Source organism: Cervus canadensis, chromosome 3, assembly GCF_019320065.1.
Source record: "Cervus canadensis isolate Bull #8, Minnesota chromosome 3, ASM1932006v1, whole genome shotgun sequence".
NCBI lineage: Eukaryota > Metazoa > Chordata > Mammalia > Artiodactyla > Cervidae > Cervus > Cervus canadensis.
The window spans coordinates 38,124,664-38,146,395 of NC_057388.1; positions in this window are offsets into that span (position 1 = coordinate 38,124,664).

Here is a 21,732-nt window from a genome sequence, read left to right on the forward strand (position 1 = left end):
AGGAATGAAAATGGGTGGTTCTTCGGCAACTTTTATTCAACATCTTAAGACATTTCAAATTCATGTGAAAAATAAGGCAATTATCTTTAACATTCATGTAACAGGTTGAAAAGTTTATGTGCTTATTTTTAAATTGTTTGTCCTCTACTTCATTTTAAATACTGATCTACTGACCTAAGTATTGTACCTATAGAATACATTATTTTATGTCTCAGAGTTAGCTCAGTGTAGTAGGTGGAAATATAAGATGACCCCAAGATTCTTCTCTCTGGTGTACACATCTTATAAAATGCGGGCATTTGAGTGTGGACAGGGCTATGAACATGATGGGATATCACTTCTGTGATTAGACAGAGTTAATCAAAAGAGGCAGTTGCTGTGTGGCCTGTCCTAGTCAGGTGAGCCCTTTAAAAGGTGATTGTCAGAGAGATGCTCTCCTGTGTTGTGAGAGGACCTATGGGTGGGTCAGGGACCTATGGTCTCTAGGAGCTGACAGCCAGCAAGAAATCAGGGGCCTCAGTCACGCAATCATTAGCCTTACAGGAAATTGGACTCCTGATCCAGAGAAATTAAAGACAATAAATTTGTATTTTTTCAAGTCACTAAGTTTGTTGTTATTCATAGGAATAAAGAACTTATACAATGAGAAAAGTAAAATAAAAAATTCTGTAATATTCAAAGATGTGAAATGTAAATACACAAGGTATAATATGTCAAGATGGATGAATAGATAAAAAAAGATGTGGCACAATTTATGCAATGGGATCTTAGCCATAAAAAAGAATAAAATAATGCCATTTTCAGTGACATGAATGGACACAGAGATTGTCATACTGAGCAAAGTCAAACATAGACAGACAAATATCATTAATATTACTTGTATGTGTATTCTAAAAAAAATGGCACAAATGAACTTATTTACAAAACATTAGTAGTCACAGGGTTAGAAAACAAACTTTTTGTTACCAAGGGGGTCAGGAGAGGGAAGGGATAAATAGGGAGATCAGGACCGGCATACACACATCACTATACGTATAATAGAGAATAAGGATCTACTGCATGGCACAGGGAACACCGCTCAGCGCTGTAATGACCTATGTGGGGGAAGAACCTAAAAACGAGTGAATATATATGTACATATAACTGATTCACTTTGCTATACGGCAGAAACTACACAACATAGTAAATCAACTCTACTTCAATAAAAATTAATTAAAAAAAACAAAAATATGTTAAGAATTCTTATCATCTGTTAATTCAACAATTAAAAATAACTTCTCATGCTAATAAGAGCATAGTAAAATGTGCTAGTATAAAGGTTGGAAGGCTGTATTCAACCATTTAGGAGATCTGGTAAGGTGGTTCAATTTCTGCACCAGGTAAAATCTCACTAATGTCATTACAATATTAGTTATTTAATAAATAAAATGTTAAGGAATCAGTATTTTTTGAACCATCTGACATTTGATTCACATTTTGGGAAAAAGCAGGAAAATGGCAGATTGAATCTGGTGGCCTTGTGTTGGTTGAGATTTGACTAATTAAATGTATAAAGTTCCTACCAACTAGCTTATATCATAATCACTTACCAGCTATTCTACCTTCTAGCATTTACATTTTAGGTGAACAGCTGTTAAATCCCACTATCTGCTAACACTGCTAATACTGACACTTACATCAGTGGCTGTGTATCACCTCTCCTCACATCTCCTGGCCTCCTCTCTCATTTCAGCCAGTGTTTCAACATCACCACACAAGAAAATTTCTGCAGTGCCTTGTCTGGTTCATGCAGTATCCTTTCCCTGACCAGAGGCTCCTCCAATCCTATGGTGCAGGGATACCCTCAGAAACCCACTGGGCATTCAGTCAAGTGCAACCAATAAGTAGGGGTAGTTAACATACCCACGGGGCCAAGTATCAAAGGAGATCAGAAGCTTATTGATAATACTTTCTGCTTTTGTCCTCTCTGGATAGATGAAACAGATTTAAAGTGTTTAATTTGCAGTACATCTGATTTGATCACAGATATTTTAAAACTTAACTATGTTTTGAATTCTAAGTCACAATTTTGTGGAAGTGTATGTTTGCATGAAAGTAAATAAGTATAAATCAGATGAAAAATGTTTATATTATTAAAAAGAATGCAGGATATAATTAAATTCCTATCAATTGGAAAGTTTGCGGTGCTATTTTCCTTCTACTTTTAGTAAAAATTTCACAGGTACTAACATATTCAGTTTGTGACAGGTAAAGGCTGATCGAGTCTTTATGAATCATCTGTCTTCTCTAAGTCTGGATGAAGATTCTGATCCTCTTATCTAGGAGTATTTCCCCTACCACATGTTGGTATAGCTGATTCTAGTAGAAGATGCCTTTCAATTAATATGATGGGGTCTTCCTTTGCAAGAGAAGAGAGTGAGAACAATTACAAAACTGGAGAAAGAAAAATGTAGATACTGGCATGTAGAATGCATGCAAATGTGACAAATCAGTATGAAGGAAAGTGATCCTGGCCAGGGTCATGTACAGAGATATGGGATTCATTGAATATGCACCACTTTATCAGCTTGAGAAGCATATGCTTTGCCTATTGGAACAAAGCAAGAAGAAATTCAACAGAAAAAAAAGCGAAAGGGTAAAGAAAAAACTAAGCTTTTTTTAATGGCTCTATCTAAAAACCTGAGAGAAGAGCAGAAGATTGATCTTAAGAAGAACAAATAAATGTCCATTGCACATGAGCCAATTGGAAGCCTCGAGACAAACAGACCATACCAAAATTCACATGAAGAATAAGAATTTTTAAAATAATAACATGGAAAGCAGCCACTTGATTCAGTATGAATAATATAAAGAGAATTTATGGCTGAACACAATGTATGAGGTTATCAAATGAGAAGAGTTTTACGAAAGGACAACAAACTATAAAGTAAATTAGGCTATGGGTAAGTAAGAGTCTTAAAAGGAATAAAGTGGTTTTGCTAATCTTTTATGGACTTTGCTAATCTTTTATGGACTGTAGCCCACCAGGCTCCTCTGTCCATGTAATTTTCCAGGCAAGAATACTGGAGTGGGTTGCCATTTCATCCTCTGGGAGTCATCCAATCCAGGGATTGAACCAGGTCTCTTGTGTCTCCTGCATTGGTCAGCAGATTCTTTACGGCTAGCTCCACCTGGGAAGCCCTTTGATGAGGAAGTAAAATATTAAAAGGAACAGAGTGGTTTAGCTAATCTCTTACATAGCTCATATTTTGCTTTAACCCATGATGTGCTTCTTCAAAGTGGAATAAATCTGAAGGAATACTACTTATATAAAATGCACCCTTGCTCTCAGGATTTTGCTGGGTCTTTACCTGAGCCTTGAAAATTCAAGTAGATCTAAATGCTACAGAGACTCTCCTATATGTCTCTAATTTCTCATAAACCTATGTCTTTTTTTGGGTGGGGGAGGACTTTAAAATATTTTCACACTGTTAATATCTGGAGCTAACTCTGCCTGAGAAAATCTGAGGCTATGTAGTCTGACCAAAAATATGTTATGTTGCATGTATATTAAGTCTCTTCAGTCATATCTGACTATTTGGGACCCTATGGATTGTAGCCTGCCAGGCTCCTCTGTCCATGGGATTATCCAGGCAAGAATACTGGAGTGGGTTGCCATGCCCTCCTCCAGGGGATCTTCCCAACCCATGGATCAAACCCACCTCTCTTATGTCTCCTGCATTGGCAGGAGAATTCTTTACCAATATAACCACAAGCAAGTTCAATGCTATCATGTTTGAAATTCCCTGAAAAGAAGGGGCACAGGGAAAGGGGTTGCAAACAATTTAAATTATCTTCTCCTAACCACCTTGTACTCCATACCTTGCCTAATACACTCCAGGGGAGCTATCTCAGGTAGATATTTTAGGGGTGGGCAAAGTCTTCAAATGATTAAATTAAAGCCAGATCTCCCTTCTCTCTTTTTCTCTCCTTCACTGAGAATCCCTCAAAGGAAGACAGTGGCTCTAAACATGTGACCCCATGTAAATGCCATGTTGTTGCATATATCAATAGTTCATTCTTTTTGGCTGAGTGATATTCCATATTTTGTTTATCTACTCACGTAGTGAGGGCTATTGGAGTGGTTTTTCAAGTTTGAGGTTGTTACAAATAAAACTGATCTGAGCATCTGTGTACAAATCCTGGTATCAGTTCTCCTGGGTAAATACATAGAGGTGGAATGGCTGGATCATATAGTTCAAATTCTAAGAAATTGCCAAGCTGCTTTTCCAATGTGGTTATACCATCTTACATCCCTGTGGCAGAGTAAATAGAGTTTCTTACTCGAATAGGTTAGTCTTTTTCATGAGCTAAATAAATATGTATCAATATATCTCAGTGAAGTTTTAATTTACTTTTATTATACTTTTACTGATCATTCATATAGCATCTACAACAGCATGATTCCATTAATATAAATTCAAGATTTTGTAAACAAATGTCTATTGACCAAAAGTAGATTAACGGTTGCTGGGGGACAGGAATGGAGTAACAGATGAATTGCAAGGGAATAAAAATCAACTCCTGTTTTCTGTCCACCACTATTACTATTCTCAATACTTCACTTCTGACAGCAGGTCTGTTTTTGCCACACCAAGCAGTTCTCTTGTTCGCTGGATACCAACTGAGTCTCATATAACTTAATTCAGTTCTGACAATACTTATCTAGAGAAAGCATCAGAGAGATGCCACAGGTTAGGGGCTCAGTCTCTTAAGACTGCCCTTGCTTCAGACGCCAACTGAAACTCAGGCTGTGACCTGGGCTTCTGACCACCCCAGCATAAATCAGAGATTCCTGATCCTCTTTCTCCAATTCCATCAATTGCTAGAATGCCTCACGTAGTTCAGGAAAACATTATATTATCAGCTTATTATAAAAGGATACAACTCAATAATAGCCATATGGAAGAGATGCCTTGGGTGAGAGGTGTGGGGAGGGGTGCAGTTTCCACGCCCTCTCCAGACACACTACGCCCCCCATACCTCTCCCCATACATGTTCTCAACCCCAGAATCTCTCTCACTCTCATCCTTTTGGCTTTTTATAAAGTTTATTACATAGGAATAATTGACTGAATCATCAGTCATTGGTGATTCATTCAACCTCCAGTCCCTCTCCTCAATCTGAAGGTAGGGACAGGGCTAAAAGTTTCAACCCCCTAATTCCATGGTTGGTTCCCTTGATAACCAGCTTCCATCCTGTAGTTTATAGAGGCCTTTTCAAAAGCAATTTTATTTATTTATTTTTGTCTGTGCTGAGTCTGCAGCTGTGCGGGCTTTTCTCTGGCGGCGGAGAACAGGGGCTTCTCTCTAGCTGTGGTGCACAGCATCCCTTTTTGTGGCTTCTCTTACTGTGGAGCCCGGGCTCTAGGACACGTGGGCTTCAGCAGTTGTGGCTCCCAGGCCCTAGAGCACAGGTTTCATAGTTGTGGAGCATGGGCTTGGCTGTCCTTGGCATGTGGAACTTTCCCAGATCACATATCGAAACCTTGGCTCCTGCATTGGCAGGCAGATTCTTTACCACTGAGCTGTCAGGGAAGCCCCATCTAGAGGCTTTTGAGAAAGATCACTCAGTGACAAACTCAAGTTATCACTCTTATTTCTTAGTAAATTCCAAGGATTTTAGAAAGGGAATGATATACCCAACTGAATGCAGTTTCAGAGAATAGCAAGGAGAGATAAGAAGGCCTTCTTCAATGAACAATGTAAAGAAATAGAGGAAACAATAGAATGGGAAAGGCTAGAGATCTCTTCAAGAAAATTGGAGATATCAAGGGAATGTTTCATGAAAGGATGGGCACGATAAAGGACAGAAATTGCAGAAGAGATTAAGGAGAGGTGGCAAGAATACACAGAAGAACTATACTATAAAGGTCTTAATGACCTGGATAATCACAGTGGTGTGGTTACCCACCTACAGCCAGACATTCTGGAGTGTGAAGCCAAACAAGTGGGCCTCAGGAAGCATTACTACGGACAGAGCTAGTGGAGGTGATAGAATTTCAGCTGAGCTATTTAAAATCCTAAAAGATGATGCTATTAAAGTGTGCACTCAGTATGTCAGCAAACTTGGAAAACTCAGTGGCCGCAGGACTGTAAAAGGTCAGTTTTCATACTAATCGCAAAGAAGGGAATACCAAAGAATATTCAAACTACAGACTGTTGGTCATTTATTGAACCGGAACCTGGTGGCCCGCAGTCGACGATGAGAAAGTGAAAGAAGGAACAAGGCTAATATTCCCTGGGTTATGCAGCCAGCTTTCATGCTCCAGGGAATCAGCCAGAAATAGAGAGAGAGAAAGACAGACAGACACGGGGACCCAAGCTCTGATGGAGCAAAGGTGCTTTATTGAATTCTGTAAGAGTATATATACCAGTAACTTCTTTAGATAAAGATCAAGAGACCAGACTTTACAAGTTTACTAAGGAAGCAAGGAGCAAGAGGCCATAAGGCCAAGAGGCGATCCATAACAAAAGAGGATCATAAATAACCCCTTTCACCAAATGGAAAAGCTAATGAAGGAAATCCTAAGCAAGCATCCCATCTCTTTGATCTCCATCCTGGGAGAGGCTTGCCTGATCCTCTCACCCTTGACAGGGACTTATAAGGAACAGAGGGCTCAAGAGAGATAGGAAACAGCACACAGGAATCTTACTGTTAAATGCTCCCTGACAACAGACAAATGTGCCCATTTTCCATGCTAGTAAGGTTATGCTCAAGATCCTTCAAGCTAGGCTTCATTAGTACATGAACCAAGAACTTCCAAATGTACAAACTGGGTTTAGAAAAGGCAGAGGAACCAAAGATCAAATTGCCAACATTCATCAGATCATAGCCAAAGCAAGGGAATTCCAGAGAACACCTACTTCTGCTTCACTGACTATGAGGAAGTCTTTGAGTGTGTGGCTCACAACAAACTGGAAAATGCTTAAAGAGACAGGAATACCAGACCACGTTACCTGCCTCCAGAGAAACCTGTATGCGGGTCAAGAAATAACAGTTAGAAACTGTTGGCTGGTTCAAAATTGAACCAAAATTGAAACAAATGACTAGTTCAAAATTGGGACAGGAGTACAAGACTGTACATTGTCACCCTGCTTATTTTACTTATATGCAGAGTACATCATGTGAAATGCCAGGCTGGATGAAGCACAAGCTGGAATCAAGATTGCCAGGAGAAATATCAACAACCTCTGATATGCAGATGATACCACTCTAATGGCAGAAAGTAAAGAGGAACTAAAGAGCTTCTTGATGAAGGTGAAAAAGGTGAGTGAAAAAGCTGGCTTAAAACTCAACATTCAAAAAACTAAGGTCATAGTATCCAGTCCCTTCATTTCATGGCAAACAGATAGGCAAAATGTGGTAACAGTGACAGATTTTATTTTCTTGGGCTCCAAAATCACTGCTGATGGTGACTGCAGCCATGAAATTAGAAGACACTTGCTCCTTGGAAGGGAAGCTATGACAAACCTAGGCAGTGTATTTAAAAAGCAGAGACATCACTTTGCTGAGAAAGGTCAGTACAGTCAAAGCTATGGTTTTACCAATAGTCATGTACAGATGTGAGAGTTGGACCATAGGGAAAGCTGAGTGCCAAAGAATTGATGCTTTTGAACTGTGGTGCTGGAGAAGACTCTTGAGAGTCCCTTGGGCTGCAAGGAGATCAAACCAGTCAATCCTAAAGGAAATCAACCTGGAATATTGATTGGAAGGACTGATATTGAAATTGAAGCTCCAATATTTTGGCCATCTGATGAGAAGGACCAACTCATTGGAAAAGACCCTGATGCTTGGAAAGATTGAAGGCAAAAGGAGAAGAGGGCGGCACAGGATGAGATGGTTAGATAGCACCACTGAATCACTGGACAGGAACTTGAGCAAGCTGTCAGAGATAGTGGAGGAGAGGGAAGTCTGGCGTGCTGCAGTCCTTGGGGTGGCAAACAGTTGGACACAATTTAGCAACTGAACATCAAGGATTTTAGGAGCTCTGTAACAAAATAGGACAAAAGCCAAGTATTTATTACTTACTATAAATCACAATATCATGAAGTGGTATAAGGAAACATTTTGGATTTATGGAAGTATTTGTTATGCCCACTAAAGTGATGGTGTTAGAGGTATATATAAATGTCAAAACTAACCAAACTGTATACGTTAAATATGCACAGCTGACTGTATGCAATTAAGCCTCAATTAAGTTGTTTAAAAAAAAGAAATGCAAAAACTCTATTACAAAGTACAGCCATTATTACATACACTTCACAGATTGGTTCTTAGCCTGCACTGCAGAACCTTGTATTTTGATGATATGTAGGTGGTCTAAAGGGTTAGGAATGGACTATGGGAAAGAGAAGGAAGCCGAGCCCAGCACGTCAAAGGGAGTGTGATCCAGAAAAAGAGAATGGAAGGAAACTGCCCATGGCAGCTGCAGCAGCAGGAATTGGAGAGACACAGGAATTAAAGGAGGAGGTTGTTCCTTCAGGACAGGGCCACTGTAACATCTTTCTGAATGATAGATACTGTCTGTAAGTAGAGCTCCTCCTACTCCATCCTTGTGTGTAGATTTGGGGAATGTCTTCTAAAGTAAGGGCTTCCCAGTAGGCTCAGTGGTAAAGAATCTGCGCAGCAGATGTGGATTTGATCCTTGGGGTGGGAAGATACCCTGGAGGAGGGCATAGCAACCCATTCCAGTATTCTTGCTGGAGTTACAAAGATTTACTCCATGGGGTCACAAAGAGTAGACATGATTTAGCATCCACGCCACTCACACTTCTGAAGTAGACTCATATAAGAGTAGAAAAGGAAGCTGGGAAGGCAATCTACTTTGTTACCACTTGTTCGGAGCCATCTTGGTATCAATTCTTTTTATGATTTGTACCTCATGAGAAATCATTCTATATGGTAGATTCAAATACTTTTATTTGTGAAATCAGGGGAATGGGGCATTGTAGTTTGGGGAAAGATGATGAGATCTAGGGTTAGGCCTGTGTTTGAAGTCTAGCTTTACCAGTTATGTGACACTTGATAAAGTGCATAATCTATTAAAGACTCTTTCCTTCAACTGTAATATCATATTAATTAAATGATATAATACACACAAAGTTCCTGCTAGATTGTCTAGACAAATTTAGCTTATTTCCTATAAGTAGCTCTGAACACTCAAAAGCTAGAATTAATGTGTTCTAAATTTTTATGTTTGTGTTTATTCAGGTAAATATAAAAGATTGCCTTGAAACATAATATTTCTTTTTCTTTAACCAAAAAGTTTAGTTACTAGGTGGTTTGCATTAAGCTTCTATTTCTAAAATTCCTGTTTGTGTCCTTAAACAGTAATTTTTCTTCTGTACATTTAATAATTAAACTAAACTCATAAAACAACTTTTTAAAACAAAGCATCTCATGAAATAGCAGTGATTTGAACCAATTAATAGCAAACAAAGGATATGTCATAGACAGAAACCCAACTATTTAAGTGGTCTTTTAAATATAGAAATTAATTTCATCTTGTAGTAGCATCATGCTCTCTTTTATATAGGCAATAATTGGTATTACTTTCTTACTCATACCCCAAAATTTTAGGGGCTGGAAAACCTAAAATTCATCAAATTCCAACACTGATTTTGTAAAAATTCCTCTGATTCTGAGTTTTAAGGATTCATTTATGTTTGATATTAAATTAAACTTTATTTGATCTAGAGATTAATTTATAATCTGTTCAGTTTCTAAGAAACTTCCTCATGACTCTCAAACAGAATTGACAATACAGCTCTTTTAACTAATGAATATATAATATAGTAAGAAGCAAAACTGTCATCTATGTACTTCACAAACTGCTTTCTGAAGGTAGGACCCTATTGGAACAGGTCCAGCTTTTCACTAACTTTATGCAATGGACACTTCAGAATTCTCTCTTCGTCTTCGCTGTCCTGTTTTCAGGGACAGTGAGCGGCAGCATGCACTGGTGTGTGCTGCTTCCTACTGGACAAGCGTAAAGCTATGTATTCAAGCTTTACCCTTGAACGATGTGAGAGCTGGGCCATAAAGAAGGCAGAGCATCGAAGAACTGATGCTTTCGAACTGTGGTACTGAAGAAGACTCTTGAGAGTCCCTTAGACAGCAAGGAGACCAAACCAGTCAATCCTAAAGGAAATCAATCCTGAATATTCATTGGAAGGACTGATACTGAAGCTGAAACTCCAATATTTTGGCCACCTGATGTGAAGAGCCCACTGACTGGAAAATACCCTGATGCTGGGAAAGATTGAGGGCTAGAGGGGGAGGGGGTGACAGAGGATGAGATGGTTGGATAGCTTCACTAACTGAACAGACATCAATCTGAACAAACTCTGCGAGACAGTGAAGGACAGGGAAGCCTGGCGTGCTGCAGTCCATGTGGTCCCAAGGAGGTGGACACAACTTAGCAACTGAACAACAATAAATGTATTCAAGAGTGGGGCACAGTCTCAAGAAGCCTACGTATCATTTTTTTTTCCTGAGCTCTGATAAAGATAGTGAAAGCAGATTTTTTGCCCCTTTGCTGTTTGGTCATTTCTATTCCCCTCTAACAGTAAAAAAACCTAACTGTAGGAATGAGGTCACCAAGTAATTGAAACTAACTCTTCCGTTCCCTTGAAAGCACACACCTTGCCTGTTGTGTTGCTTCTTTTCCTGGGTAAAAAGAAGAATGAACAATTATCAATCAAAAGGTGTGCCGCTCTCTACTACCAACAGCCCCCTTAGCAATCCTGCAGGCAGATGACAGAGTCAATTTAACATCTAAAGACAGAGTCAGCTTGTCTGCACTCACTGGAGAATGATGCAGACCCCAGTTCCTTCCTTGATGATTCCCTTGCATCTCTGCACTCTTTTTCTCTTCTAAAAACTGTCGTAGTTGAGAAGAATCTTTGGAGTTGGTCCTTGGACATGAGTCTACCTTATCCCAGGTTACCGATTTTCCTGATCATAGCACCTTTTTTTTTTTTTCCTACTGACACTTGCCTCTCCAATTATTGGCTTGTGAGCAATAAACACTCAATCCTGGGTTCAGTAAAAATAGACATTTAGGAATCAAATGCTTAGCTTAAGCTTTCATACTTTATGTCCACTCTAGATTTACATTCCTAGTCATTAAAACAGGTCACACATCTAGTCAAACATAGATCACACTCCAAACATCAACAACTGACAGCCCCTTCTAATTTATGGAAATGATTATGGTTAACATAATAGAAAAACCAATACTTGTTAAAAGCAAAGTTATACAAGCCTGAGTCTAAATTATACCTTCATTGTTCTGCCTGATCCTACATGCTAAGCCTCAGTTTTATCATCTGTAAATTGTGACTAATAATGCTACCCCAACAATTCCTTGAAATTTTGCCCTCGTATCTGAATATCTATTAGCTACTCGGCACAGAGGACCCTAAGTTTCTGATCTACAGGTCTAGTTATCATTATAATAATTATGAATTTAAATACTTAATGTCTAATCGTTATAGACATTCATTGTAGTAAAATATTCCTTTAAGAACATTGTAATATATCAAATATACTGTAGTGTAAGGACTTTAAAAAATAATTATAATGTTACCCCATAAAATCACTGTGAGAATTACATTCCATACACAAAGCACCTAACAGAGTTTCTGAAAAAAAAAAATACATGCTTAATAAATGTTAAAAATGATAATCATTTAATGAGCTATGCATATTTTTTCAACTAAAATAAATATTTATCCCAAAGCAGCTTCCTTCCCTACCTCAAATTCTATTAGAAAAGTGTTTCCTTCTCAGAGAGGTTCCAACCTATGCTAGTATTCTCTGTCTTATGCTCTATCACCTCACTTGCTACTTTTCTCCATTAATGATTCCCTCGCATTTAGGCTTTCTTTTCTTTGTACTGACTTTTTCTCCAATTATAAACACACTTTCCTACTTTGACCTATAGCCTTACCACAGTCTTCCCTTTCAAAATCAAAATTGCTAAATATTATTTTACATTGGCCACCTCCCTGTCTCTTACTCCTTAAACATTTTTACCCAGTGCCACTTATGTCAATCTACCAAAACTCTTTTCTGCCATGTCACCAATGTTTGATCTGCTTTTCTCCACAGTTACTACCCAAGTATCCACGTCCCTATTCTTGCTCTGCATGAACTATTTATAGCACTGACATGGTTTCTTCTTTAGTTCCAGAACACAGCTCTCTTTTACTCCCTTCTTCAATTTCACCTTCCCATCAACTGCTTAAATGTGGACATGCCCTTGAATTCACGTTTTGTCTCTTTCCTTTATCACACGTACCATGTAACTCTGCAATTCCACCCCTATTTGTATACCCAAGAGAAAACATGCTTCCATGAAGAAATTGGAACATAAATGGTTACAGCAGCATTATTCATAATAGCCAAAAAGTATAAGCAACCCAAATATCCAACAACTGATGAATGGATACATAAAATATGGTGCATTCATACAATGGAGTATTACTTTACAACAGAAAGAACTGAAGTTATTGACACATGCACAACATAGACAAACACTGAAAACATTGTGCTAAGTGCAAGGAGCCGGTCACAAAAACCACGTTATAGGATTCCTTATATAAAGCAGATTTAGACTTAGAAAATCTATGGAGACAGAATGCAGATTAACTGTTGATCAGAGCTGGAGAATTAGAGAGTTGATTAACTGCTAATGAGTCCATACTTTCTTTTAGGAGAGAAGAAAATAAGCTAAAATTAGATTGTGGTAATGACTGCATAATCATATGAATATACTAAAATATTGTACTGTACTCTTTACATGGGTGATGTGTTTCATATGGGAATTATGCCTCACTAATGCTACTGAATTTAAACACACATACAAATAAATCACTATTAAGCATCCAAGTGATCTATTAGAAAATTATTTATCCTTAAAATAAGGCATTTTCATGTTGAACATGTTTCTGAATTAATCCCATTTTCACATCTTCCTGTTTTATATAAGTATTTCTTATCTAATCAGGCAGTCTTTGAACCTAGAGAGAAGCATATCCTTTATTTACTTTTTTCTAAAAAAACACAACTAAGGAAACTAATATAATACTAGATTCATTCTACTTAATCTGGAAACAGCACATACTTTTTTCCAATTTGCAGTGACAACTAAAAGCCTATAACCTTGAGTTTTCTTCATTGCTAATTTTTAACCCTTCTAATTTGCAAATGGAAAATATGAAGTTTTGGATGTCTATGATTATATACTTATGACAGAGTATCCATATGTCTTCCAGCAAGGTGAGGTATCTAGTAGTTGAGGAAATGATGATATCAAGGACTGATTTATTTTTAGCTGTGGATGCCAAATTATACTGCAGAAAACTTGTCCTCTAGGGAAGCAATGTCAGGTTTAGGTGTTGTTTTTTTTTTTTTTTCAATTTTATGCCATATATGACCTTTGTTTCACCAACCTTCTAACTCCTGCAATAAAATGAAGGTAAGTGACAGAAAAACGGGACCCCTTTTTTTCAGAGTGAACCATCTGTCAAACACACAGTGAAGCTGCTCAACATCAAACTTAACTTGTTCTTAATATCTTACTATAACCACTGCTAAAATTAATTCAGCATCATTCAAGATATAGAGAACAGGCTTGGGGATTTTTGGCTTTTTTAATGCGCATATTATTTTTCATTGGAAAATCCAGAGTATTGTTTTCTGTTAATAGGTCCTACTGAACCTGATGAAGAGCCACTGATCTTGACTAATCTCATCTGATCAGATCTAACAATGTTAGCTCTATTTTCTGAAATATACACTGGAAAACTCAAAAGCAGAGAAATTTGAAAGGAGAAAGATAAGCTTAGCAGACAGAGAATAACTGAATACTGCCATAAACAAAGATAAGAACCATATCACCGGAGACACGTGACATCTCAGAATAGTAAAGTGCTCTTTGTTCCCAAATATGGTTGTTGATGGGAACGGTTTCAATTTTCACTCCTTTTCAAGTGACTGAATAACTTAAAAAAAAAAAAGTCTTTGTATATTACTAATTCTCAAAGTTCCATGTCTAGTTATTTTTCTCTTTCTTATCCAGAAATATGTTTTCTTAATGTCTTTAATGACAAAGTTAGCTATGATATTCTGTACATATGAAAAGTGTCTTTATGGTTTCTGAAAGATTTCCTATGTTTTATCTGTTTACACCCTACAAAATTTCCATAGGCAAATATTGCTATACATAATTTACAGATGAAGGGATTGGGGTTTAGAAAGTTTGAGTAAGCAGAATGCTTGCCTAAGATACGTGCTTAAAAACTAACATAATCAGGAAAAGTATCAATCCTTTTGATCCTAAACAACAGCGTTCCTCCTAAAATTTTAATTCTGATTTACTTTTTTAAATAAGAGTATCTTTTTCTTTTTTCACATCAGAATGATAATACAAAAACATTAGAAAACAGTTATATAATATACATATTTATATAGTGAAAAGTGGGAAGCCCTGAATTTTAAATTTCAGCTCCAGCTATTGTTAAGTATTTGTTGCCTCTTTTTCTACTTTCTTCCCTTATACACATACTAGGATTTTTAACAAAGTAAGTTTATATAACTATTTTAGCTCAGGGTGCCACAACAAAATACCATCGACTAGGTGGCTTAAACAATAGAAATTTATTTCTCACATGTTTGGTGGATGGAGAGTCTAAGATTAAGATGCCTGCAAGTCAGGTTTGTCCTGAGGTCTCCTGTCTTGATTTATAGGCAGCCACCATCTCCCTATGAGCTCCTCATGACCTCTTCTTCCAACACCCATAGCGGGAGAGAGCAAGCTCTCTCATGTCTCCTCTTATCAGGGCACTAATTCCACCATAAGGACCCACCTTCATAAACTTCTCTAACCCTGATTACCTCCCAAAGGCCCCATCTTCAAGTACTACCACATTGGGGGTTAGGTCTTCAACATATGAATTTTGGGGAGACACAAACATTCAGTCCATAACAACAACATATACTTTTATGCAAACTATTTTCACAAACTATATTTGTAAAATTCTCCTTGTTAATACAAACACACTATTACATTAACAGAATAGCTCTATATTAATCTATGAAATAGATTCAGTAAGTCATTGAGTCAATGACTTATTGAATTATTACTAAATTTATTACTAAAATGAATATTCTTATATATATCATTTGTGCTTGAGTTGGCAGTTGCTATTGCTATAGAAAACCATATTGTCAGGTATGAACATTTATCAATTTAAGTACTATTGCTATTAATATTTGTCTCATGAAAGAAATTCTATTAAGAAATGACAACATTGGCCTTAAAAAAAGTTAATAGCATAAAGAAACTTTATATCTAGTGTGCTACTTGATTTTTTCAAAGACCATGTAAAATCAACAGAGTAGACATATTTAATTCTATTTTTATACACTTGGAAATCAAGGCACAGAGAGTTAGAAATTACTCATCCAAATTCACATTTGACTAAAGACCAGAATTAGAATCCAGGCCCAGGTCTGTAGGAGTCAGTGGTTAATCTTCAGTAATTTCTTGGATGCATTCACAAAAACAAGAAGGGACCATGTGGGAAATGTGTACTATTTACCTTGGGCCTAGAGCTCTCTGCTGCTGGGATTCTCCTCAGACTACTTCCATCATCTTTGCCCAGTCTTCACACTTTTCCTGTACAGGATTCTTTTTCCTAGATGCATTTCAAACTCAGAAAATTGCAACTTTCCAATTTTTTGTGCCTTTTCTTGCACTTGTTCCTCTAGATTGTGCCTTTAGAGACACAAGAGAAACTTGGAGAACAAGAAATATCAATGAAAAATTTACAAAGCTCCATATCACAATTCTGCTACCTACACACAGTTTATTCATAACTTAATGGGAGATGTTCAAGTTTACAGAAAAGTCTATGGATAAATACATATATTAGATACCTGTACGTCATAACCTTTAGTTTAGGAAAGATACATAAGCAAACCTCTTTCTGACTATGCTGACAGTTCTGTTGATTTTTTGTCATTGCTCTATCTACAGAGGTCACTTTGCCTCTGTTTATAGCTATCTTTTCAACCAAACAGAACATGTTCTACCAAAAATAAAAATTCACTATTCTAATGAACAGAAATTCAATTATCATGGCCTAGAAAGAAACTGGAGCATGACAAGGATTATGCTTATAAATGGGTGCTGCCAACAAACACCAAAAATTTCATTAAGAAAATAGCCAAGACAAATCTTGTGCCTAAAACACTATATGAATTAATATATGCAGAAGTGAAAATAATCACAGAAAACGTGATCAGGCACTAATTAGCAAATACCACTGTTTCAGAATGGGTCATGCACTTTATGCCCAAATTCCAAATTATATCATGAGGCTTATAGAAGTCATTAAATATGCTCCTCCTGCCCCAAAGTTTCTCACAGTTCCATTTCCTTCCTTTTTCACTTTCTCATAGTGACTGAATTATCATCAACTGAATATTTATTAAGGTTAAAGTGTCTTATTTTAAAACATAAATTCTTCTCAAAGGATTTAGAAGTGGGTGTGGGGTTATCAGCTATTCATACTTTGGGTAACAATTAGTATAATCTAATTGCTTTCTTTTCAGATTCAGCTGCCATCAGATTCAATATAGGATTGCCAATCTGAATGGAGCTAAGAGGTTTAGTACAGAGTGCTTCAAAGGGAGCTGAGAAGTTGGTTATGCATGGGTTCCTGTTGCATCAGGAGATGTTGGATAGTACAAGGATGCTGAGCCAAGAGCAGGGAGAGAGTATGCCCCCAGCTACCCTGAGACAAGGTAGAACAGACAGGGAGGACCCCAAAGCCAAACTCTATCCTCGTGGATGTCTCTCTAAGGGGCTTGTCTTTGAGGGGACACATAAGGTGTAAAATACGTATCTTAATCTACAACCTTTTTACTTCTATAAGACAATATTAAAGTCTCCCAATGACAGTACCCAGACCTATGTATCTCATCTTTCAGGCATCTTCTCATCCATTGCCCTTCAGAAGAGCCCAGAGCTGCTTCCCATGTGCCTCAACCTTCCTGTCTCTCCTCTGTTTCAACTCTATTTTGCATGGACAATCTCATGTAGGCATTACTAGGACTCACAGCCTCATTATACGACCGCCTCAGGGCGGTTTGCCACATCATCCTTCACTGGTGAACTACAAACAAAAGAAAGGCTAAATACGGGATTCAAAAATTACCAAGCAAGTCTATTTATCCTTCATGCAGAAGAGTATCACATCAGTACCAACACCAAACAGACTTTAAAAGGCCGTCTTTTAAAATCACTCATCTGTCTGACTCAGAGTGCATTATTTTGTTTCTTAAATATTATCCTTGGATTCCAAAGCAGATTCATACAGAAACATACCCAACCCAACAGCCCATCTTGACATGAATAATCATACATATGTACTTCAGTTTATAATAAAACGGAAATGTTTTTCTTCCACCTAGCAGGAAAGTTCATAAGGTGTCTTCTGCGTAGTCCAAAATGCTAATCTCTAAAATATAGACTTGTAAGTGCATTGTGATAGGTGTAGGCTAGTTTCTTTTAACATAGGCTTATTAATTTCTGCTATGAATAACTTTTTGATGCCATATTAAACTCATGCCATTGTGTTTGTTGATCCATATCTGAACATTGGCAAAGCTTCATGCTTTGCTGGAATTTAGGTTAATATCTTGATATCCTTTTAGTCATTGTCTTGATTTATGATGTTTTTGTACAACTTTAAAATTTTATTATCTCATTGTCTAATCATCGTTAGGGCTTCCCTCATAGCTCAGTTAATAAAGAATCCGCCTGCAATTCAGGAGACCCGGGTTTGATTCCTGGGTCGGGAAAATCCCCTTGAGAAGGGTTAGGCTACCTACTCTAGTATTCTTGGGCTTCCCTTGTGGCTCAGCTGGTGAAGAATCTGCCTGCAATACAGGAGACCTGGATTCAATCCCTGGGTTGGGAAGATCCCCTGGAGAAAGGAAAGGCTACCCACTCCAGCATTCTGGCCTGAGGAATTCCATGGACTGTATAGTCCATGTTTTTCTTGACTGTGCTCATTGTCCTAATTTCTGTACTGTAAACTACACTCAATATTTTTAGGTCTTTTTACTCTCATTCTACAATTCAAACTATTTGTATTTTTATAACATTTTATGAGATGTTTCATGTATGTTTTTATACATGATAAATGTTTATCTTCCAACACTATTTGTACTGCATTAATGTATCTCTATCTTTACAAATTAATTTTTCTGATTTCATTTCTTTTATTTTCAAAGCACGTATTACTTCTTTGTGTGTTAGTTGCTCAGTCATGTCTGACTCTTTTCGACCCTGTGGACTGTAGCCCGTCCATGGACTGTATTCCATGAACTCCTCTGTCCATGGAATTCTTCAGACAAGAATACTGGAGTGGATTGCTATTCCCTTCTTCAGGAGATCTTTCCAACCCAGGGATCAAACCCAGATCTCCCACACTGCAGGCAGATTCTTTTCTATCTCAACCATCAGGGAAGCCCTATTGCTTCTTTAAGTACTTTTATTATTTATACATGTTTCTGTTTTAGTCACTTTGTGCTATCTGCTTTCCATTTGTTAATTTAGTTTGATTTTCCATATTTATTTTTTCTTCAGGTTTTTTTAATAAATTGTTTTATGATAGTGACAATGATTATGGCCACGGGTTAGGTATATGGATAAAGTACACACTGCAAGTAAGGAAATTGGGAGCCTCCTCTGACTCAGCTGTCCACACAGCGACTGCTCTAAATCTCTAAATGGATTTCCTATCCTCTCAAGGAATGCTTTCCACAAGCCCTTATAATAACCAGCCCTTATGAATCACAGGTTATTTCTCACAGGAAAAATCATTCCCTAGGTGTGGGTGTTTTATTATCAGACGTCATACATCTATTTTGTTGCATGACAAGCTTTTATTTGTTTAATGCCTGTTCTGTGACATGCATAAATATTAGACTTTGAGAAATGTGGTAACAGCCTGTTTTGCTGAAGAAAATGACACCTGGCTACAAAAGGACTAGGTGGTACTGGTGCTCCCAGTAGACATCCGGCATTTATGGCAAGAAGCTCAGGAAAGTGCTGCCATTGCAACCTTTGCTTCTTGCTAATGTATTATTAACAAGTTGACCCTCCTTCCTTTTTCTCAGGTCCATGGGAATTTTCTAAGCACATGAGTCATTTCCATCCCTTCATTTTGATGGTCTAGGGAAAGCTGGATAGATAGGAAGTTATCTCAATAAACATTTGTATACATCATTGGTGTACTTTTTGGTGGCTTCTATCTGTTTTCAGAAACTCTCTTTGGGCCTGGATTAATGTAGAAAGATAGAAGCTAAGGTTAAAAAATATTTGATTCATTCTGTATATTTCTTGAAGTAGGAAGAGGCAGATGGCTCTCTCCCTGTTTTTTGTTGTTTTTGCAATGGGGGGGGGGTGCTGTTGTAGTTTTTTTTTTTTTTTCCCTTTATATGCAGGGATAAGAATAAGGTACTTTCAAAATGAAATTATGGTTACTCTTAGGAATACATTAGATGGATTCAACATGTAAAAAATGTTTAGCCTTTTCCAAGAGATGACATAAGAGCTCAATCAAACTAATTCTAAGTAAACTCAAGGATACAAGACTGAAAAGTGATAATAAATGGAAAAGCTCTTATCTTGGTAAACTCTTTTTTCTCTGAAGAAGTATGTTGATGAAATAAAAGTCTTCTAAAAAACATCTACAAAAAGAGAAATGAAAATGGCATGACAGCCAGCATTTTTCAGGGATGCCTTGTCCCATAGACACATATTCTATATGGCAAGTGTGTGTGTGCGCGTGTGTGTGTGATGAAAGTGTAGCATTGGGTACCATCGTTTCATGAAGCATTAACACCATCCAATGAAACCCCTGTGTTCTCATTATTTACATGCCTGTGGTCAATTTCATCATCTGTGAAATGGGAAAAGTAACAGTATCTACCCTATACTGTGAAGTTTAAATGATGCAATATAACTACATCTCTTATAACATAATAAATGCTCAATAAATAGAAGATCTTCTTTAGTATTATTATATATAGTCAGACTTAAGGATTTGTAACCACTGTTACAAGTACTACAAGATTCCTATAGACAAACATATAGTAAGTGTAGTATTTTACAGCCTTTATTAAATATAACCATGGCATTATAGATTTCTTGGTTCTATAATTCCAAGAAAAAGTTTTGATTTTTGTCAGAGACTATTGTCCAATTAAGTATAATCCATAAGTAATCAGTTTCTTTTAAAATGTGTGGTGCAGTTTGTTCAACGTGCCAGCAGACCTCCTATCAGTACATTAATTATAAACTATTGTATTAGTCACCCTAGGCTACCTAAACAAAATACAGACTGTGTAGCTAAAATAGACACTTATTTTCTCACAGAGAGGCTGGAAAGCCCAAGGTCAAGGTGTTCAGCTTCTGATGAGAGAGGTCTTTCTGGTTTACAGGGAGCCACCTTCGAAGGCCACAGTCGCATTGGATAAGGGCCCCACTCTCACGACCTCAGGAGGGTGCTCAGTTGCTTCAGACATGTCTGACTCTTTGCAACCTTACGGACTGTAGCCTGCCAGGCTCCTCTGTCAGTGGGATTATCCAGGCAAGAATACTGGAGTGGGTTACCATGCCCTCCTCCAGGGGGTCTTCCCCACCCAGGGATCAAACCTCAGTCCCCAGCACTGCAGGTGGATCCTCTACTGCTGAGTCACTGGGGAAGTTCCTCTTATGAGATTATTTAACCTTAATTATGTCCTAAAGACCAAGTCTTTAATACAGTCATATTCAGTGTTAGGGCTTTAACATAAGAATTTTTCAGGGACAGGTCATAGCAACCGTCCAGTCCAATTAAAAAGATTTATCATCATATTTTGAAGAATATACATCACACTTTCAGAGTGCTCAAGTGAGCAGAAGTCTAGGAATAACACATATGGAAACTTGTTTTATTTATGAAAACAGTTATATCCTTAAATTAACATGAGAAAACATCCAATTTCATAGACCAAGATCCTTGTTTTCAAACTATGAAAGGAACAGATTGGAGGAGGAGGGCTATCTGTTATGTTGGGATGTTTACTATTAGGGATCTACTTAAAAGATTTATAAGGAAAGTTTCTTCATTTTTTTTTTTTAATAATTGTAGTCAGTCCAATCTGCTTACAAATAGTGGGTTGGCCAAAACATTCATTCAGGTTTTTCCATAAGATGTCACAGAAAAACCTGAATGAACTGTTTGGCAAACCCAACACTATCCCCAAGGACATGAAACCAGAAAGGTGAGTTAAATATATTTCATCATAGAAGGATGATGCTAATCCTTTTATAAAGTAAACTTATCTCCATTTTACCTGGGATTTTTATGTCTAAGATGAGATATGTTAATTGAAGTTAAGTTCTCATTTGGTCACTGAATATGTGAAAACCCATGTTAAATTCCTTATTTCTTTGCTGATCAATGTTGATCACCACAGGTAATTACTTATACAGTATTCCTCACCTATCAACACGGAAGCCAATATAAACAGTTGCTTCACTTATAATGTAGTCATTTCACATTCATGGAGTAATCTATCCAGTCATAAAATCTAACACATAGTCAATATGAGATACTATATTGT